Below are 22,984 nucleotides of genomic sequence, written 5' to 3' on the forward strand. Positions count from 1 at the left end.
TAAATGCCTAGGATACTCCTACAGCCCCACACGCCTCCAACCCACCCACCCCCATCCTCCTCTGCCAACAACCTACCAGGTCAAAAGAATCTGACACAGGGCCAGACTGGGATGGGACAGGCTATGGAATGGACGGTTAGGTGTTCCAGCCAAGCACAGTTCATTCAGGGCCTAGGAGGGTCAGGGAATGCAGTGTTGGATGAATGTCTTCTAAAGGGCCAAGGTAAGGTATTCTGGGAGTGAGGGCCTTTCTGGCCAATGGGCCTAGAGCAGCTGTTATTAACTTGTAGGTCATGACCCCTTTGGCAAACCTCCAAAAATATTTACATTAGGATTCATAATAGTAGCAAAATTATAGTTATGAAGTAGAAACAAAACTAATTTTATAATTGGGAGTCAACCACAACATAAAGTTTTGATACTGTTGGCATTCTAGATTTATGCCTGGGTTGCCAGACTCCTGGAAGAGCTCAGGTGACCTGGAACAAGTGGACATTGGAAGGGGGACACCAAGTACTCTGTGCTCAAGGTCCTGACATAGTTCTTCACTGTGATGGCTTGAATATGCTTGGCCCAGGGAGTATCACTGTTAGGAGGTGTGGCCTTGTTGGAGGACGTGTGTCACTGTGAGAGTGGGCTTTGAGACCCTTGTCCTAGCTACCTGAGGACAGTTTGCAACCTTTGCATGAAGATGGAGAACTATCAGCTCCTCCAGCACCATGCTTGCCTGGACCCTGCCATGCTTCCTGCCATGAGCACAATGGACTGAACCTCAGACCAGCCCCTATTAAATGTCCTTTATAAGAGTTGCCTTGGGCCGGGTGTGGTGGCACACGCCTTTAATCCCAGCACTCGGGAGGCAGAGGCAGGCGAATTTCTGAGTTCGAGGCCAGCCTGGTCTACAGAGTGAGTTCCAGGACAGCCAGGGCTACACAGAGAAACCCTGTCTCGAAAAAACCAAAAAAAACCAAAAAAAAAAAAAAAAAAAAAAAAAAAAAAAAGAGTTGCCTTGGTCATGGTGTCTCTTCACAGCAATGGAAACCCTAAACCTTCTATAACATTGGTTGTGTATTTGTTCACTCAAACATTTATTAAAGCCGGGCGTGGTGGCGCACGCCTTTAATCCCAGCACTTGGGAGGCAGAGGCAGGCGGATTTCTGAGTTCGAGGCCAGCCTGGTCTACAAAGTGAGTTCCAGGACAGCCAGGGCTATACAGAGAAACCCTGTCTCGAAAAACCAAAAAAAAAAAAACATTTATTAAAAGTGCCTTGTGTCAAGCTCTGAAAGTGACAGGAGACAGATATTAAGCACACTGGGCCTCTCTGAAGCACACCTTGCAGAGTGGAGCAGAAAGAAGGTATCTGATAAAGAGGCAAAGAATAAAGGAAGGGAACTTAAGGGAACTGGGTCCACTATAGTTAATTGTGGCTCAGCTATCATAGCTGTCCTTCAGCAGTAGAGAGGCTGACAGGAGAAGGCCGATTAGCTGCCCCCACCTATACTGTAGCCTGGATGGTGCATCTAGTGCTGTGAGTGATGTGTGAAGCCTCTCCAAGATGTATCCAGCTCAGGAGAAAGATAGTTTCTCTTTTGAAAACCAGGGCATCTTTCTTAGGAAGTTAGTTTCACCACCCACCTCCATTTGCCTGGCAGCCAGAGAAGGGAAAACCAACCAGGGTGGGAATTCTCTCACATGCACAGACATCTTCTCGGGATCCTGTCCCTGCAGGAAGAGGCTCTCCTCCAATCAATCTCCTTCAGTTTTCCAAGGTCATTCTTGGCCCTTTCTCCCAAGATGAACTTCTGGGTCATATTTTAAAGTTGCCATGTATTGGTTCCTTATTGAGTAACTATTACGGATTAAGCTTGTTGCTTAATATCTGACAAAAGCAACCTAAGATAGGAAAAGCTTGTTTTGGTTCATGGCTTAGGAAGGGACACAGCCCATGGCAGTGGGAAGTCGTGATGATGATGTCATGAGGCAGTTGGTCACGTTGAGCCCTTCAGAGAAATGAGTGCCTGTGCTTGGCTGACTCCCACTATTTTATAAAGTGAGGAATTGCAGCCCGTGGGCTGGTGGTGCCACCCATATTCAAGATGAGTCTTGCTAGAAGGTGTGATGGCTTATACTTTTAATCTCAACACTTGGGAAACTGAACCAGAAAAACCCTGTCTCGAAAAGAAACAAAAATAAAAGGAAAAAAAAATAGCCCAGACAGCTCTATCCTTTCTGGACACAACCTCTAACTCACCATATCCCTCTGCTTGTAAGTGTCCCAAGAATCCACAAGGCTCTGTAGCCACCAAGAAGTATTAGTCAGCTGCTCACAGCCAATGCTAAGGAGTTTTCCATGGGGCACATCCTCGAATGGTTCACAGCCAGAAGTTGTCCATAGGGAGCGTCCTGCAGCCAGAGTCCAGGTTCCTGGAAATGCTTCTGTGGGCCTTGGGCACATCTAGGCTGGGGCCAGACAGGACTAACCCATGGGGAATTCAGTTGGTCCCACACAAGAGAAAAGTCTAGTGACTTTGTACAGTGACAAACAGGGAAATGGAATCTGCTTTACACAAAACCCCAATTTTGAGCAGTACATGGGGTGAGGATGACAGAGTGCAGAGGAGGCACAGGCAGTAAGTAGGAGACAGGTAGAGGACACGGTGTCAAGTGGGAGGCAGGGCCCAGGATAGAGCATAGTCCTGAGGAAACAGAGAGCTTCTCCAGTGTCTCCTCCAATTTGTCAGTGGGTTTCCACAGTTATTGTTTCTTTTAGCTTGTTCATTCTTCTTTCCATCTGAATTGTAAGTATGGGCTCATGCTATACCCCAGGCTGGTCTAGAACAAAATCTATAGCTCAGGGTAACCTTGAGTTCTTGGCAGTCCTCAATGACTGAGGGGACAAGCGTGGGCCACCATACCCAGCTCTCAATAAGTTGTCTCTGTTATGTCTCAGTAAATAAAGAAAACATTGATGATAATACATTGTCCTTCCAACACAGACATGGCCTCAGTGCCACACTTTCCTGGTCTATAATTGTAATCCCAATCTTGATGGCCAGCAGACTATTTATAGCTTCTGCAATATTTTGACTGTTGGTGAGGTCTGACTTAGCCCTGCAAGCGGCATACTTTTCTCAGAGTTCCATAGATCATACCATTAATCCCTTATACCCACTCTGTCCATTCAGTTTGTCTTTTCTGAAGGGCACCTCCTACTGTACAGAGCATTTTGAGCCTTGCTCAGGAAGACATTCCCCTGGCCATGTGATAGTACCCTTTTTGTCAGATCAAGACTCTAGAGGCCTCTCCAAACTAGAGGTGCCAATGCATGGATACTTGGATGAACCTTGAATGTCACCATGAGAGGCACAGGAGGCAGAGGGCATGGCGGTGACTCAGATGAAAGCAAGTAGCAGATCTGGGACACTTCGTCATGGGACTTCACAAGCAAGGAGGCCTCTTCATTCCCCAATCAGCCACAGACCCTGGCCACAGAAACCCAGCCTGTCAACATTTGTATGTCCTAAGGATCCACTAGAGTGTCCTACCTACCATACTGGGCAGTGGCCTCTCTACTGTTCATACCACCTTTGAGGCCTCCAGAAAAGACACTAAGGCATGTATGATCACTGCCCAGGCTACTAAGAGAGCTGACAGGGGCTTCAGGAACTTTTGAAAAGGCATCAGGCATCTCTGGGGCCACAAGGGAAGATGACACTTTCAGTGGCAGCAGAGGGAGGGAGAGGGACATTGCCCAAAGGGAGGTGAAGATCACAAGTTCTCATTTTAGGGAACGCCATGAAGAATTGTGAACTAGGCTGTTCCAGACCCTACCCCAAGTGGGCAGCTAGAATGAACCTGTTTCAACTTATTTCAGAGAGACCTTGGTAGAGCAGGACTCCAGGGCTGGCCTGGTCACCAGAATCAGAACCAGGCTCCTCTGACCTCACTCAGGGAGCATATCTAATCTTATCCCTGGAGGTGGGGAGTGTTCCAGGGTGTGTCTCCTTCTGCCAGGAAAGGGTTTTCAAGGAAGCCTGGGTGATCAAAAGGCAGGAAGGTGGGAGAGTCAGAGAAAGGAAGTCATAGAGAGATGCCAGAGAAACAAAACTATAGAGACTGAGAAGTGTGGGCGGAGAGACAAGGCTGTAACCAGCTACCTCTCTATAAGATGACAGGTGTCCCACCTACCACACAGTAGAGAGCCTTTTGGGCTTGGGGGAGTGTCTTAGGGCTTTCTTTTCTTTTTTTTTTTGGTTATTCGAGACAGGGTTTCTCTGTATAGCCCTGGCTGTCCTGGAACTCACTCTGTAGACCAGGCTGGCCTCGAACTCAGAAATCCGCCTGCCTCTGCCTCCCGAGTGCTGGGATTAAAGGCGTGGGCCACCACACCCGGCTGTCTTAGGGCTTTCATAGGGTGGGCTTTCCTGAGTGGAATGTGGAGGCAGTAAGAACAGTTACTACTGGATAGGTTAGAGATGTGGCCCATGGATTTATATGCTGGTTCCCCCAGACCCAGTCCAGCTCTAGAAAGTCAGTCTCATCGGTGCCCATTTTGGGAGGGTCTTTGTGTTTGGCTGCAACTACAGTAGGTGACAAATATCGGAAGCCCTGTCCAGATGAGGGCAGTAGAGTTTGGATGCTTAGGTAGACCTTGTTCATTTTTGGGTCCCCCATTCACTATTCTGAATGGAGATTTGTGTCATGTCTACACCTAATCAAGTGTTGGTAAAGAAGTCTGACCCTGAACAAGGAGACCCTAGATGCCAATCACAGGAAGTTTGAAGCTTGCCCATGGTCATGGTCTCCCCAGGACAGAAGGATTATGCCTGGTCAGAGACTTTCATCACCATCCCCCTGACCAGGGAGATGCTGTCAACTGTTCTCAGGCCCCGAAGCATTTCTTCTCCACGGGTGAAGATCAGCCAGAGCTGTGAGCCAGAGGCTGCAGATCTGGTGTGAGCCAGGGTCCCAGGGGGGCCTGTCTGGTTAGTTGCTTGTGGGTGGTGAGAGCAGAAGCTGTTGCTTCACACTGATACAGTGCCGAGAGGGAGATCCTGCCAACTCTCTTGTCCATTGTCCAGTCCCCACCCTGCGCCCTAGGTATTAAGGTGGACCAAATCCCAGCCAGCAGAAAGTTTGCGTGTACATGTTGTAAATATTCACAGATCCTTGTCAGTTTTGGAACTTGCCACCTACTATTAACAATTCCTGGATGTGCTCACCCAGCAGGAGGTCAGCCTTCCCCCCAAGGCTCCGTTCCCACAGTAACCAGCTCCAGCCAGTTAAGGGTTTTAGGACACCCTGCTGCCAACCCTGAATTCCCAGAAAAACAATTGGCCCCTCCGGAGCAGAGTAGAAAGGAAAAGGCAATCTGATCTGCCCTGGACCAGTCTAAGGCTTTCTGGACAGAAAAGGGAAATTCCACTTAAAATGGCAACCTTGCTTAACTTGTGCTTCTACGGGATTTCCTTTGATTTTGGCCTCCTCTTCTGGAAACGGTATTCTCTCTGGGATCTGTATCTCCAAGGCTCATGGGAGGTGCCTGCACTGAGACACCTCTCCTGGAAGTTTTGGACCTCATCTCCTTGTTCCAAGACTCTCATTTTGTGCTGGTGGCAGTGTTGAAAGTACCTTGTTGACCTGGGATGCTGAGAGAGGCAGAGTAGCCCCTCCCAACGCCTCTCACGGTCACTACTCCCAGTTCCAAGTGGAAGGGAGAGTCCCTGAGCTGATACTGGTCTGTTCGTGTCACTCAGCCTTGCACAGAAGGTGGGACACAGCTCAAAGGGAAGCAGAGTTTACACTTGAGCCAAACATGAGTGACCACAGCCCCAGAGCCCCAAAACACCAGGCACCAATGAGGAAATGATTTCACAAAGCTTTTTAGTTATAAATACGGTCATAAATCAAGGCATTTTCCAAATACATTGGTTCAGATACACGATGTATAGAAAACTGGGGTGGGGGGGATCGCCACCAGAAGTCTTAGATGTTATCTGATGACATTCTTAGCTTTTGGGTTGGTGAAAGCTAGTGCGGTCTGCTAAAGTGACACATTGCAAGAATTTATCTAATAGTCATAAGGACATTATGTGTGACACCGAGGTGGTGAGTAGCTAAGTATTGAGGGTGTTAAAGATAGCCCAGGATAATTTGACTCCAGAGCTACAACATTCCAAATCTCCAAAATCTCAAGACACTTTAGTCAGCTCAATAGTGTTTCGAATATTTATCAAAGGTGTGGCTTTTTTTTCTGTGAATTCACTGAAACAATGGGGAAAAGGTGGGGGAGACAGACAAGAGGGATTTGCCTCGTTCTGTCCACTAAATGCTGTAATTCTAAACTTCTCTTTAAAATGAGATCTAAACTTAGAGTCAAACCAATGGAACACATTAATTCTTGAGACACTGGAAGGAGTCAGCTAGTATCTTGGTTGTTTCTGACACTTGGCCATGGAAGGAGGCCCAGGAGAGCTGGTGCTTCCTTCCTTTCTGCCTCTAGAAGATTTTTTTTTTTTCCAGCTACAGGGGCCACCACAGGTAGGGGCCTGAGCTTTCCTGGGCTTTGGAGCAGAGACAGGCTCTGTTCAAACAAGTCCTTGGTGGGTATTCCTAGAGTCTACAGGTAGTTTTTCTTTTGGTATTGTACAAGGATTTTAATCCACCAACATGGCTACTCTGACTGGAATACAGACAGGTCCTTAGCACACACCTTTAATCCCTCTGGCTGCAATACAGACACACCCTTAGCACACACCTTTAATCCCAAATAATGAAAGTAAAGTTAGTTTGTAGAAGGAAGCACCCGTGTTTGAAAGTGATGTCTAATTAAGAAGCAGAAAAGTAGCCGGGCGTGGTGGCGCACGCCTTTAGTCCCAGCACTCGGGAGGCAGAGGCAGGCGGATTTCTGAGTTCGAGGCCAGCCTGGTCTACAAAGTGAGTGCCAGGACAGCCAGGGCTACACAGAGAAACCCTGTCTCAAAAAAAAAAAACAAAAAAAGAAGCAGAAAAGTGATGAATTAGAGAGAGATTAGACAATAGGATATGCCTCTCACGAGAGCAGAGTAAAAAGAAAGGCTACTTAAGAGAGAGCAGTGCAGAGAGAGAAGGGAGGCAGTTTTACCAGGACAGTTGTACAGAAACATGTTGCAGAGAGAGAACAAGCTAGACACAGGTGAAGATGGGATGAGCCAGAGAATGAAGAAGCTAGAATATTAGAACATACTGCCAAAGTCAGTGTGAGGCCAAGCAGATCAATTCAGGAGAAGGCAAGAAAAAAGTCAGATAGACTCAGTCAGCTTGGAGAGGAGTCTGAGCCAGAATGGCTGAGTTAAATCAGCCAGTCAGAGATCAGAAAGAAGTAGGAATTGGTGAGCATATTCAGCCGCAAGTCTCAGAGACTGAAAACACTCTAGGACTAGATAAGGTTTATGGAGGCTAGAGGCTTCCACGATTAGGACTAGGTTAGGCAGACACAGTAAGCCTCTGAGACAATTATATCAGGTGAATAAAAGGTACTTTTACACACACACACATACTATATATATATACTCACTCATGAGACTGGCAAAAAATATAACCTTGTAGATGTATGTGGCCAGGGTCAGTTAGAACATCCCAAATGTTTTCTTGATGTATCACAGTCCTAGCTATAAACTTCTGTCTGTCTGTCTTTCTTCCTTCCTTCTTTTTTTTAGATTTATTTATTTATTTTGTATGAATACACTGTTGTTGACTTCAGACACACCAGAAGAGGGCATCAGATCCCATTACAGATGGTTGTGAACTACCATGTGTCTGCTGGAAATTGAACTCAAGATCTCTGGAAGAACAGTCAGTGCGCTCTTTCTCTCTCTCTCTCTCTTTCTCTCCCTCTCTCTTTCTCTCTCTCAAAAGTCAAAATCTTTAGTTAAGATTTATTTTATTTATTTTCTGACACACCAGAAGAGGGTATTCCATGAGGGTGAGCCACCATGTAATTGCTGGGAATTGAACTCAGGACCTCTGGAAGAGCAGAAGGTGCTCTTAACCACTGAGCCATCTCTCCAGCCCCAACTCCTGTCTTTCTAAGAGGTGCTGGAGCATCTCAGCTGTTCCTCTCTGCTCTTGCTCAGCACCTACAGGATGTGGTGGCATATTCCCAGTGACTGTGAAAAGGAACTTGGTCAGAGTGGGCTATGGGTGCTGGTGGGATCAGGCAAAGTCTGTTCAGGATGGGTCTACCTATGGGAGACACTGTGTGGTCAGTGAAGGTGGCTGGGTCATTGCCTGGGTTTACTGAGCAGTGGTGACCAGGACTTGGCTGTCAGTAGGCACATTACAGGTATTTGAGAACTCAGTATCTATCTTAGAGAATCTCAAGGTCACAATACCCAGAAGCTCTCAAGAGAGATCAATGCTGCATCCCTGGCTATACAACTCTCAGGTTAGCTGCTCAGCCCCTGGCTATGGCCTCCCTGAAGAAGGCCTGCCCAACAACAAGATGCATCGTTCTGATAGTCCACCAATGCCCTGGATAGCCAAGCCCAGGCCTAAGATTTCTGGGTGAGTGGACAAGAAGGCTCTGTGACAGGAGCCTACTGATGCAGTATTGAGGTGGGAGCATGGGGCAGCCAGGATGACAGGAGAGACCTAGGAATCCCAAGCAGAGTCCTTATGACCTAAGTGGACTGACTAATCTTGGGTGACTTGAGCTGGCTGGGGGTAACACTGCTCATCAGGGTTTCCATGGACCCTGTGTGTGCAGATGCCAGGTCCAGGGAGCTGGGTATTCTGGGGATCCCGACTCATCTTACCCCTGCCTAAGGGTGTTCCTCCATGTAAATTAGAGTGTCCCTCTGAAAGCATTAGTTGTAATTCATTGTCTCAAGTGACATGATGTATAAGGGCTACTCAGCCTGATGAGTGTGGGACAGGTCTGTCTCTATTCCCATGTTAAGGCAACACCATCCCCAGGGACCTAGAAAAATTTTGGCCAAACTTGCTCTCAGTTCTGCCCTTGCCAGCATGATCAACAGCCTACACAGGGCGGGCCCCCACCCAAGCTGTAGAAATCCCACCTTAGTACAAACTTTGTGTGAATATGCTCTGTGTTGGTGCCCTCTGCTGGTCCAATCATGTGGTTCTTCTAGCTATTTCCTGAGTTAGCCCGTCCAGCACAAAATCACAGGACTCCACTCCCTCCTCATTCCCTCCTCAGTGCTTTGAACCATCCCCATTTAAACCTCTCCTTCCAGTAGGAGGGTCAGAGCTGGAGTAGAGTTCTTTGGGGCCAGGAATACAGACTGCCCAGCAGCAAGTGAACTCTGTCCATATGGCCCTAGGTGGTTATTCAGGCTTGCCAGCAAGAAGCAGCCCCGGGGGAGGAGAAACATCCTCGCGTGAGTAACATTGCTAGAGGTGAGGTTGCCTGCCAAGTCGCTACTTTCCTACCCTACCCCCGTGGTTGACCTAAGTTGTCTGACTCTGACCCTGGATGACTTATCAAGGTTAGAGGTTTTGGTAAACAGGCCTCCCAAGCCTGCATGTGCAACCCACTCCTTACCCGCGACTCTTCCTTCTGCATTGCAACATTTCTGCCAGGCTCTGTTCAAAGCAGCACTGGCCTGAGGAGGCCAGCAGCAGCAGCAGCAGCAGCAGCAGCAGCAGCAGCAGCAGCAGCAGCAGCAGGGGAGCAGGCTAGAGACACAACCCACACGCAGCAGCCTGAAGTATTCTTTCTCCTTTAGGGACCTCCAGTTACTCCTCTTTGTTGTTGTTTTGTTGAGCCCCCTTTCCTTATTTTTAACTCCTCTTTTATTCAGATGCTAAAAGGAGGCTGGGCATGCTTTCTCTGATATTCTGGGATTTCTTGCTCTTTCTCTGATGTTTTTTCCCCCTCCCTGTGGGGCTGCCTGTCTGCCGTGTGCTTATTTGTCAGCCTCTACTCAGAAGATATGGCTCTCTTCATCCTTATCTCTCATCCAGGAAGCTATGGACATTTCCATCTCTCCACCTTGCTTGCCCTGCTTCTCCTAGTCTCCTCTCTGACAGAATATCACTGTGTACTCCTGCCTGGCCTGGAACTTGCTGTGAAGACCAAGCAGGTCTCACAGAGCTCTGCCTGCCTCTGCCTTCTTACTGCTGGGATTACAGCTTGCTCTACTGCTGATTAAGTTCACTCTTTCTAGTTCTTTCTGAGCCCTGGCTGACTGGTTCAACTCAACTGTTCTGGCTCAAACTCTTCTTCAAGATGTCTGATTCAAACTGACTTCTCTCTCTCTCTCTCTCTCTCTCTCTCTCTCTCTCTCTCTCTCTTTAAAGTCCCGTCAGTTTAATAACAATAAAAAACCCCAAAAGTGGAAAACTGAGGGCAAGGGAAATGACCCCTAGGCAGGGGCACGGGATCCCTGCTCATGGCACCAGGCCTGGCTGCAGGGTCCCCCGGTATTGCTGTTGCTACGAGGTTGGAGGGCAGCGATTGTCCTGTGGGAGCCACGGCCATCTGAGTCAGGACCCTCACTTCTTCTGGGGTGTGCTCAGCTTCTGCATGCCCCGGATCTTGTCCAGCAGGCCAGAGATGAAGGCCTCAGTGGGTTTGTAACAGTCAACTAACAGCTCCCTGACTCTAGCACCCCGGGTATCATCACTCTCCATGTCCAAAAGTTCATCCATATCTATCTCGAGCTCAGGGATCTCCTCCTCCTGGCAGTCGTAGAGTCGCGTGAGCTGTTCTAAAATCCACTCCTCCAGGTTGAGGCGCTTCCGTAGCTCCTTGCAGTCGGTGGTACTTGACAGTAACCTTCCCTTGCTGTCTCAGTCTCACCGGGCCATCGTCTTCTGCGCCCCCGGGGCCTTCGCCTGCAGCCCCAGGAGGACTCTGGAAGTAGACTCGGGGCCCTGTGCTGCCACTGCCCGGCCCAGGGGCCCGGGGCAGCTAACGCCGCGCCCCCCGCGGGGCCACTGTCCACCATGGCAGCCCCTGACTTCTCTCTTGGCCTCTGACATTTTGCTCTTCTTGGCCTCAAAGTAACTCTGGCAATCAGCTCTAATCTTCTGGCTCCTTCTCATTCTATGGTTCGTGTATGCTAAAGTCTGAGCCATGCCACAACTAAAAACAGGTCTTCTTCTTCTTTCTGTAAATAACACAATCTCAGGGTTCACAGGGTGATCAAATATCATGCAACAAGACTTGGAAAAATCAGATGAGTAATAGAAAATGTGGCCACACCTTGAAATCCTTGAGGAATGTATGAAAAGAAATGATGCTTAAGTTCCATTCACAAATTCTAGTTTAATTTGTCTAGAAGGGAACCCAAGCATTGGCAATTTCTAAACTTCCCGGATGCTATTACTGGGTAGTTGTGACGGTTAGTCCTGCCAATTGAGAGAATTACTTAGAAGACAAACCTCCAGGTATACCTGTGAAGGATCCTGTAAATAGTGTTAGCTTCTGAGGGTGTCTGTAAGGGGTTATCTTGATTATGTTAATTGACATGGCATAACTCAGCTTTGTGGGTAGAAACATCCCCTAAGCAGGAGATACTGTAAGGTGGGGAATGCATACTGGGTGTCTCTCTGCCTTCTGACTGTGAGTAGGTCGTAACTAGATAATGTTTTGATTTTCCCATCAGGATGGATGGTATCCTTGAACCGGAAAAAACACCTTTTCCCCCCCTTTTTTCTTTAGCTGCCTTCTTAGTATGTTATCACAGGAAAAGGATCTAAGACACGATATAACTCATGTCTTATGTCAATGTAAATTCATTATGCTGTTTGCTCTCCACGTATGCTAGACATTCCATCAAACCTAGGAATAGGCTAGGCAAGCTTCAAGGACAGTAGGTGCCTTGTGATAAGCAGAAAGAGTAGACGGCACTGCTAAGGAGTCCCGCTTTGGGGCTGGAGAGTGGTTAAGAGCACTGACTGCTCTTCCAGAGATCCTTGAGTTCAATTCCCAGCAATTACATGGTGGCTCACAACCATCTGAAATGGGATCGACAGTGTACTCACATACGTAAAATAAATAAATCTAAAAAACACAAACAACAAAAAGGAGTCCCACTTTGACAAAAGCCTTTACACAGAGTATTGCCTGAGGCCAAAGGGCAGGTTGGCCTGGTGCTCACTATGTAGTTCAAGTTAGTCTTGGGCCTTAGTCAACTAACATCTGGAAATTTTATGCAGTGGTTCTAGGGATTTTGCGCAGTGTTTGGCTTCTATATTTAGTTGAGTAGTTTGTGTCAGTTGTGGGTAAGTTGTTTTGGTGTGTGTGTGTGTATGAGTGTTCAGTGGTTTGGTTGTTTGTTTTCAGACAGTGTCTTACTCTATAGCCCTAGTATGCATGGAAGTATGAAGTATGAAGATCATACTGGCCCTGAACTCATAGAGAGCCATCTGCTTCTCCCTTCTGAATACCTGTTTGAAGGCCTGTGATACCTCCCTAAGCGTTGGCATTTTTGGCTTTTTTAAAAGACCAGGTCTCATGTCATTTTGTAGGCCAGTTTCTTCTTGAATTTGTTGCACTGTGGAGCCTGGCCTTGAACTTTGATCCTTCCACCTCTACCTCCTAACTAGTTGGATCGCGTGTTTGTGATACCATGCCCAGTTAGCACTTTGTTTTGTTGTTATTACAGGGTCTTACTACGTAGCTCAAGCTGGCCTGGAATTTTATGGGCCAAAAGTTCCCAATTGCTTTACTTGGCTGCCTTTAACCTTTTTGGAGGAGTATTAGCCAGTTTTTTGTAAAAAAAAAAAAAAAAAAAAAAAGCCTCAATTTGAACTTGCCTAATATCGTTAATGACAAAGCTCAAGATCTGCAATTTTTCACCAGATACACACAGAAGGGACACGTGCCTCTCCAGTTCAGTGCCTTAGGACACCCAGGATGCTTAGGTCTCTCACAACAAGAGTGGAAACTTGGAGGAAGGGAGGCTCTTGGGCTCTACCAGCAGAGTCAGAGTCCATATTTAAATAACAACCTTGGGGTGCTGGAATGATGGCTCAGGTATTTAGGACACACACTACTCCTGTAGAAGACCAGAGTTTGATTCCCAGGACCCATCCACCTCAGATATCTTTCAATTGACTGGAACTCCAGTCCTAGTGTAGTGCCAGGGAAATGTTAGTGATTCCCCCTAAAAAAACAGACAAAAGCCAATCTGATGCAACTCATAGCAAGGTCTTTATTCTATTTGAGCTAGCTCGGGCTTCCCCAATGCACCACTGTCACTGACAGTTTTAGTGGTGGGCGAGCCCCAAATATCTAGAGGGCGAGGCTTTATAATAAGCAGCAAGTGTGTGTGTGTGTGTGTGTGTGTGTGTGTGTGTGTGTTAAGTGTATAAGGATCTGCTTGGAAAGCTACTGTGGCCTTTAATATAATTGGCTCGTGCTGGGAAGTCATATCATAAACTTAATTTCTGCTTCCCTCTGCATTGGTGGTTGTTAGGCCACCAGTTGGGGTGGGCTTGTAACCTGGGAGTGCAGGTTTGTTGGGGGGAATAACCTGGAGATGCTGGTCTTGTTGGGGATTAGCCTATAGGCTAGAGCTAGGCTCAGAATTTGTTGGAGGGCAACATGGAAACTGTTAGGTACCGGCCTGTTAGTTTACCTGAGTTCAAACTTAGGTCAGGTTCACTAAAATGGAGTCTGAACTTAAAAGATTTGGCCTCTCACTAGGAAGACAAAACCTCTGGCAGCTGAACATTTGTGTGGATATTACATGAGATAGTAAGAACAGAGACTTCCTCTTGGGGCACTTTAGAGCAAGATCCGGCTTAGATTTGAAATCTCCCTCTTTCTCCCTGAATCTTCTGTCTGTTCATAGTCTGTGGTGTGTCTCTAGTTTGTCTGTTGTCTGTGTTTGACTCTGTTGTTGGTCCCTAAAAATGCCCGTGATCTATATTTATTGAACACCACAGAAAGCGTGTTAGGAAAAAGGAATGAGGAGCACTTTTTAAAAAACAGAAATATTGCCAGGCGTGGTGGCGCACACCTTTAATCCCAGCACTTGGGAGGCAGAGGCAGGCAGATTTCTGAGTTCGAGGCCAGCCTGGTCTACAGAGTGAGTTCCAGGACAGCCAGGGCTATACAGAGAAACCCTGTCTCGAAAAACCAAAAAAAAAAAAAAAAAAAAAAACCCAGAAATATTTAACAGAGGTTTACAAGAGAAGTTTCTTTACTGGTCTAGGATTGCACTAGAAACCTCACACTGATGCTATCAACCTACATCCACATGCTGCTTTCAACACTTATGTGATACTTGTTGCCTTTAAGGTTGATTTAAGTCTGTTGGTTACTTTCAGCAAATGATCAATTACCCCCCCCCACTCCCCCCCCCACCCCCGTTCTGAGTCAAAGCATGAAAGACTACATTACTTAAAAGTAAAGTTATACATTTAGCTTTGGTTGTGAAAGTTGATTACATGGAGAATTTAAGGCATGGTAAGGTTGGTTACATTGTTTTTCTGAAGACATGTTATGCTTAAACTGGTTGACTACATAGTAGAACAGCAGATAGAATATACAATTTTAAATTACCTCAAGGTCTATTATCAACTTAGTTGCAAGGTTTGGAAAATGTTTAGTTTCCTTAAAGGCAAGAGGTATTTTCAGAAAAACATATTCACACACACACACACACACACACACACACACACACACACACACACACAAGATTTTAAAAATCAACAAACTTTTTAAGCTAGTAACTTGGGCAGTCCATTTGACAAGAATTTCTCTAAGGAGTCTTCCAGTTCTAATTGCCAATGTTTCTAACTTATCTCTGGGTCTGTCACCTAATGAGAGACGGAAATTAGCCTGTTTGCCTCATTGGTGGCCTTTTCTTATTCTTAGGCCTAACAGCTTGCCTGATTTGTCCAAGTTGTTCTTAGGAAACAGTCGTGCAGCTATGCTGCCACCTTGTGGCCATGTTTGGAAGACATGCTTAACATAACTAGAAAAGGGGTGGGAAGAAGAGGTGGGTGGTTGAAGCCAAGTCACATATATGATATGGAACTACACCAAGCACATTAACTACAAGTGACTGTCAGACATCTCAGCCTGCACCACAGAGAAATGCCCAGAATGCACAAGGTGGATGGAGAGAAAGTCTGTAATACAAAAGTGAAGCTTAAAATGTTTATTACACATTTATTTATTTACTTTGTGTGTGTGTGTGTGTGTGTGTGTGTGTGTGTGTGTGTGAGCATGTACATGTGACACAGCTCAAGTGTGGAGGTCAGAGGACAGCTAGCTGGAATCAGTTCTTATCCCGAGCTTTTGTCCCCACCGGCAAGAACACACTCAGGACAACCGGAATCTTCTGCGGCAAAGCTTTATTGCTTACTTCTCAGGAAGATCCCGACCCCAGAAAATGGAGTCCCTTATATAGCGCTCAGCCATGACGTTTCAGCACCTGATGTGGTGTGACAGCTCTTGATTCGTTGCTCGCCCATCACACCACTATTACACCCCGAGAATGGGCAGTGACTAGGAGTGAGTTCACTCTCGCACTTGCGCACAAGGCTTGTTTACTAGTTAGTCACAGCGGAGGCCAGCGCCATCTTATAATGGTGATTGCTCGCGGCATGCGCACGGCTCTCCACAGCGATTGCTCGCTGCACGGCTTTCTACATCTCCCCCTTTTTATTTTATTAAATTGAGGCTGGACTAGGTCTGTGTAATTATGCCCATCCGCTGTGGCTCCTGTCTTAGGTCGTTCCTCCAATGTCACAGCCTTTACTGTCAGAGGGTAACCCTATCGCCACTGGGCCCTGTGTCTTAGGATGATCTGTGCATGAGGAAAGTTGCCCATCCCTGGATACCGCAGTGCTATGTGACAGTAACTACTAAATGACCTATGGCGAACTCTACAAAAGAGGTCAGCCACCAATGTCAACTAATTTTTGAGCATAAATAGCCAGATTTCGGGGGAGGCGCCTTGCTCAATGGCAGCAAGTGCTTGAGCTATCACAACCTTGTCACGTGTTTGTTGGGTTCTGAGCTTGCAAACCAACCAGAGCATGAACACAAGTCCACAGCAGGTGGCAACACCAAATAAACCCACCCCCACCCATTCCTTAAAATAAGAAAATGCAGATGAAATCCAGGAGGAGAGGCCCTCTGTCAATGACAGGTCCACTCGCGTTGAGTTGATCTTTAAAACTGCCACCCTCAGGGCCTCAAGAGTCTCATCGAATCCCTCAGACCAATTTCCTGCAAGATACAAGGAAAGCTGTCTAGACAGATTAGCTGCATAAGTAAAATTTTCATATTGGACACTGGTAATACACAGGGCTTCCAGTTTTCTTTCACAACCCAACTGGGCCATCTGGTATAGAACTCCTATCTGTTCTTCTGCCAGGTCAAGGCGCTGATTCAATATCATCAGCCCTCCCTTTAACTTGGTGCTAGCAGAAGTTTGGACAGTGATGGCATCAGCCAGATCTGCTGAAAGCTGATTTAATTTTGTGCCTGATTGAACCGTACTAGCCATAGCATACCCTGCAGCTGTAGCAGCAGCTGCACTGGCTGAAATTGCTATGATCACGGCAGCAGTAATTCCAAAATCTCCTTTTTGTCAAAACAGAGATAAGGTGGAGGGTGTTTCCACCGGAACAGGGATCCAACGTGGGATCCGTGCTACCATGGCACGGGTGTTCTTTGTTACGTCCCAACATTGAGAAATCCAACAAGAATCATTGGAACAGACTTCAAATGAATCATTTGAAAGAATAAACAAGAAAGGGGGGTAAACACAGACTGGGGTAGATGGATAATTAATCTGGTTTACCAAAGTTTTATTGAACCCAGTGATCTCTACACTGGTATTAGTATATCCATAAGAGTCCTGGGAGGCAGCATGTATTCCCCAATACTGAGCAAATCTTGAGATGCCAGTAAAAGAAGCCTTTCCAACTGCTCCTCCCTGGATAAAGATCAAAGGATTGAGTTCTGTACAACTGCCATTGACTCCACAAAGCACCCACTTGTGAAAGGGATGCATTCTAAAGTCCTGTATGAAAAGTCCCTCTTTCATAACAAATTCCTTCTCTGGGTTATCTATCATGTTGGGAGAAAAGGAAAAGGTTTTACTCTGATCTGCCCAACGAGTAATGGAGGATTGACAATCAGACCAAGGCAGTATCAGCCCTTCATCTTCCAAGCTACAATGAGGGGCTATTTTTGGTTGGTGGGGACGTTCTTTGTCTGAAAAGTTAGGTGGTAGAAATGTACCATTAACCCCAATTGCCTCCTGCCAAAAGGTCCGATTTGTAAAGGTTATATCTGCGTTGGAAGTATCTTGGGTTGTGCTTACCCAACCTCCTCGGTGCTCATTAAACTTCCCCAAAGCTCGAGCTGTGAGGTTGATACATTTTCCTGGTCCATTAATTTGAAAACATAAAGAACCCTGTTCTAATAAAGAGCGATTTTCCCCTAATGGTGCTCGGGTGGGATCATTGGGTAGATATGGCAAATCTAATGTATTATTAGTAGTAAAGAATTTTGGAAAAACTATAGCATTATGGCAAACTGGCATTGGTTTAGGGAAAGTCGAGAGAATGGCCCATCTCTGTTTGCCCCTCATACTAGGAACCTGAGACAAGTTCAGCATTGTCAGGATCAGGAGCAGTCCTCGGGAGGTCTGCATCTTCTGCACCATCCTTGATGAATATCTTGCGGGTGAGTCGTTCCAGCAGCCAAAATGGGTTGTCTTCACTCTGTGGAAAAACACAAACAGCTCCCCTGGATCTTATTAAAATAGGATCCGGGCCTTTCCACAGACCAGTTAAGACATCCTTCCATTTGACCATTTCTTTTGGTCTATCAGGGTCTGAGCTATGTCGATCAGCTGCAGAGCGACCTTGCTCGTCAAGATTCAAAAAATTAAGTGTAAAGAGTGCCATAGATACAGCTACTCTTGGCACTGAGGGCAGAGTCTCATCAACTCCCCCTTTTTGTTTTATAAGATAAGACTTAAGTGTACGGTGGGCACGTTCCACAATGCCTTGTCCTTGAGGATTATAAGGAAGGCCAGTCAAGTGAGTGACATCCATTTGATGACAAAATTGCTGAAATTTAGTAGAGGTATATGCTGGCCCATTATCAGTTTTAAGAATTGTGGGCTTGCCCCAAGCACTCCATGCTTCTAAACAGTGCTGTATAACATGAGAGGCTTTCTCACCTGTTAAAGGTGTAGCAAACATAACACCAGAGCAGGTGTCAATGGAAACATGTAAATATTGATTTCTTCCAAAGGAGGAAATATGAGTGACATCCATTTGCCAGACCTCTAATGGTCTGATGCCTCGGGGGTTTACCCCTACATGAGGAGTAGGCAGAAATTGACAACAGTTTTGACATTGGGTGACAATGTCACGAGCTTCTTTCCTAGTTAAAGTGAAACGGCGGCGTAATGTTTCAGCTGTCACATGGAAGCGTTTATGAAACTCCCTTGCAGCCTCTGCCTGCGAGGACAGAGCAGCAGCCACGATTCTAGTAGCTTTGTCTGCCAAGTCATTTCCATGAGACATGGGGCCAGGAAGGCCAGAATGAGCCCTAACATGAGTAATATACACAAGATGTCTTCTATGTAACAAGGCTGACTGAATTTGCTGAAAAATGTGAGCAAGCTTGCTAGAGGGTCTAATTAAGCCAGCAACTTCAAGCATATTAACTGCATTGACCACATATGAAGAGTCAGATACAATATTGAGCGGTCCCAGAAAAGTTTCAAGGACTTCTAGAACTACCAAACACTCTACAACCTGGGGTGATGTCTCATTATATTGTTTAGATGTTACTTGGCCATTTACTACATATGCACCTATGCTAGATTTGGATCCATCTGTATACACTACTACCCCATCCGGAAGTGGGTGTTTGGCTGTTATTACTGGAAACACTATGGCTTGGCTTAAGGCAAATTGTAAAATTGGATGTTTTGGATAATGATTATCAATTTGTCCTGAATAAGAGGCAACCAAGACTGCCCAATCGTTAGTTGTTGCTGCCAGGGTTTGAACTTGAGCAGAAGTATAAGGTACGATTAGCATATGAGGTTCTTTCCCAAAAAAAGTAATAGCTGCTTTTATCCCCCTAAGTGCAAGTTGAGCAACTGCATTAGGATACCACTCAATGATTTTTGCAGGGGAAGCATTAGGATAGACCCACAATAAGGGTCCTTTTTGCCATAAGACTGCTGTTGGTAACTGTGCAGTTTTTAATATGCACAATTCAAATGACTTTGACTCGTCAATGCGTTGTAATTGAGCATCTTGTAAGGCCTTTTCTATCGTTTGTAAAGCTTGACATGCAGCTGGGGTAAGTGCTCTGTGGGAGGAGATGTGGGTATCTCCCTCTAATATGTCAAATAAGGGCTTTAATTCTGCTGATGGAATTTTCAAAAATGGTCTTAGCCAATTAATATCTCCTAGCAATTTTTGGAAATCATTCAAGGTATGTAGTTGATCTTTGCGAATCTCTAATTTTTGAGGAACAATTTTGTCAGGATAAATGAGTGACCCTAGGAAGGCTCCCATTTGAGCAACTTGCACCTTTTCAGTGGCCACCTGCAATCCCCATTGCCCTAACGTTTTTATTAATATAGGGTATGCATCTTGCAATAACTGTGAATTTTTATGGCAAATCAAAATGTCATCCATATAAATTATCACCTGTAATGATGGAAAATGCTCTCTAACTGACTTAAGTGCCAATTGCACATACAGTTGACACATGGTGGGACTATTCGCCATCCCCTGAGGTAGGACATTCCATTGGTATCTTTGATCCGGCTCTAAATGATTAATGGCTGGGATGGTAAATGCAAATCTTTGCCTATCTTGAGGGCATAAAGGTATAGAGAAAAAGCAATCTTTAATATCTATAATTATAATTTCCCAATTTTTGGGTAAGGCAGAAAGCAATGGTAACCCTCGCTGAACTGGTCCAAATAGACGCATTTGTGCATTAATAGCTCTAAGATCATGTAATAAGCGCCATTTGCCAGATTTTTTCTTAATTATGAAAATAGGTGTATTCCAGGGTGAGGTAGAGGGCTCTAAATGACCCAAGCGTAGCTGTTCAGAAATTAGTTTTGTAGCTGCTTCTAACTTTTCAGAGGAGAGAGGCCATTGAGGAACCCATACAACTTCCTCTGTAAGCCATGGTATGGGCATGGAGCCCTCAACGGCCCCTAGAAAAAACCCAAACCTTGTCTCCCATTATTACCTTTTTGAGGGATAGGTTCAAGTTTACCCTGCTCTCCTTTCCCTAATCCCCTTCCTTCTTTATAGCCCATTTTCTTCATCATTTGAACAACTTGTGGCGAGTATTCATTAGTCAAAGTCAGTCCTAGTGCCTGTAAGATGTCTCTCCCCCAGAGATTTACTGGGAGTGGTAAAACATAGGGAGTGAATCGTCCTGTTTGACCTTCAGGAGCTGTCCAGCTCAAAGAACGGGAACTAATAGTGGGACAGGACTGATAACCTAAACCTTGCAAAGAACGTGATGACTGAGTAACGGGCCAAGTTTTTGGCCACCATTGGGAAGAAAGGATACTTTTATCTGCTCCTGTGTCTAAAATCCCTTTAAATTGTTTTCCTTCTATAACTAATTCTAAGAATGGCCTGGAGTCAAGAGGCATCACTAAGTAAGCAGAATCATTTCCAGTAGAACCAATCCCTCTGGTAGCTCGAGGGACACCAGAGGAAGGAAAACAGCCATGTAGGCTTGGCAAAATTATTAACTGAGCTATTCTATCCCCTTGTGAAATAGAAAAGACACCCTGAGGACAGGAACAGAGAACATGAAGTTCCCCTTCATAGTCTTGATCTACGACTCCAGGGTGAACAATAAGACCTTGTAAGGTAAGGGAGGCCCGGCTCAATATTAGGCCAACACTCCTGGATGGCAGAGGTCCTTTATAGTCAGTAGGAATAGGCTGCACCCCCATTTGGGGCATTAGCATGAATCGGGTGGTGGTACGGAGGTCCAACCCAGCTGATCCTTCTGTTGCCCTGCGGACTGTGGGGTCCACCTTTTGCCTGTCGAGGTCCCATATGTTTTCAGGCCCTGAGACCTGAGGGCCCTGTACTGGTTTTTTGGAATGGTCTCATTATCTACTGCTTGAGGGAATCCTGGCTGCAGGGGCCTGCCTTGAATGTCCCTGACTGAACGACAATCTCTAGCCCAATGATATCCTTTTCCACACTTAGTACACAGTCCTGGTGCTCTCCTTTTGACAAGGGCTCTACAGTCCTTTTTTAAGTGTCCCGGTTTGCCACAATTATAGCAGAGTTTGAACTCAGCCATGTCAGGGCGTTTTTGCCCTTGTAGAATGGCAGCTGCTAAACCGGCATTAGTGAGTGGTCCTCCAATCTCACGGCAAACCTTCAACCAGTCCTGCAGTCCCTTGCTCTTTCTAGGTGTAATAGTCGCCCTGCATTCCTGGGTAGCCTGTTCATAGATCAACTGTTCAATTAAAGGCATAGCTGTTTCTGGGTCCCCAAAAATTCTCCCTGCCGCTTCTGTCATTCTAGCCACAAAATCTGAGAATGACTCCTGTGCGCCCTGGGTGATCTTGGTCAAATGCCCACTTGCCTCTCCCTTCTTAGAGAGTGCCTTCCATGCCTTAACTGCAGCAGCTGAGATCTGAGCATAAGCTCCCCAATGGTAATTTGTCTGGTTATTAGCGTGTTGTCCCTGACCTGTAAGCAACTCAAAAGTCCATGTTCCTTGGTTCCCTTCAACATTGGCATTGGCCCTTGCCTGTGCTTGGCAGGAGTCTTGCCACAAAGCTTTCCATTCTAAATACATTCCCATGTTAGGAGATGTGGCTTTTACTATGGTCATCCAATCGCCGGGGGTCATTGCCAGAGTCGCAAGCCTTTCGACTTGGGCTACAGTAAAGTTGGCATTGACTCCATAGTTACGAACTGACTCTGCTAGCTCTTTAATCTGTATATACTCCACTGGGGAATGAACGCGTCCACCCTCTGCGCCTTCAAAGACTGGGAACGCTTGCTGCACTTTTCTCTGTTCCTCTTTTGAAATGAATGAGTCTGATTGATACCTCTGCACATAGGGCGGAGGTGTACTAGGACCCAGAGGTTGCGGATCTGAAGATCGCATAGTGATTTGACATTTGTCTCTAGCTACTTTTGCTTTCTTTATGTTATTCTGTGACTGATTAGCTCGTCTTTCATCTGGCTGGTATCTTTCTTCCTCTAAGTCTGTCTCCTCAGAGGAGCTAAGTTCCTTATCCAATTCTGAGCTACTGACAGCTAGTGCCTTAAACTCATCTAATGGCGGGTAGAGGCTCCTTTCCTTATGTGCCTCTCCAGTTCTTTCTCTCTTCTTCTCTCCCTTTCCATCCCTTTTTCTAATCTCTCCCAAGGCATTCTTTCCTTTATATCTCTTTTCCTCAGGCTCAAGGCCCGTGGAAAGGTCTAAATTCTTCGGTGCACCTTGTTTCATCCCAACTTTCAATCTCTCTCCCCACTCTGCCTCTGATAGACTGTCTTGAATTTCGTCCAAAATCTTCTGCCCTGCTTCTACCATTTGCTCACAATCCTCATCTGTTAAGCACGATCTCACCAATTTCCATAACAGCATGATCTCTGCTTTAAGTTTGCCGTTCTGCTGTTCCCTAACTAGATCTCCTTTCAGTTTGTCCCAAGAGGTGACAGTTAACGAACCTGAGCAAGCATACTATGGTGCCACACAGTCTACCTCCCTGACAAATGCCTCTATACTCTTAGTGGCGATTTTTAGGCCACACTGCTTCAGGACTGACCTTAACGCCACTACTACAGAGTGAGAAATTCCCATACTGCCGCTATCCAGTCCTGACCGTGACTGAAACTAGTCGCTGTCCAGGCACTGTCCAGGTGCTGTCCGAGCCTGACTGCGACTGGGAACCAGTCAGCAGTTCCAGCGGTGGAAGCAAAACTAAACTGAAAGGGAAAGTGCGATCGCCGTGCAAACAATCAAAAGGGCAT

The 22,984-nt window shown here is 46.1% G+C and overlaps 1 pseudogene; it reads right to left on the bottom strand.

Annotated features, from left to right (window-relative positions):
• Positions 1-10,296: 10,296 nt before the first annotated feature.
• Positions 10,297-10,953, bottom strand: LOC110308547 (protein phosphatase 1 regulatory subunit 14B pseudogene; annotated as a pseudogene).
• Positions 10,954-22,984: the final 12,031 nt, after the last annotated feature.

The sequence above is a fragment of the Mus caroli genome, unplaced genomic scaffold (genome assembly GCF_978045245.1).
Source record: "Mus caroli unplaced genomic scaffold, Mus_caroli_1 scaffold_15, whole genome shotgun sequence".
NCBI lineage: Eukaryota > Metazoa > Chordata > Mammalia > Rodentia > Muridae > Mus > Mus caroli.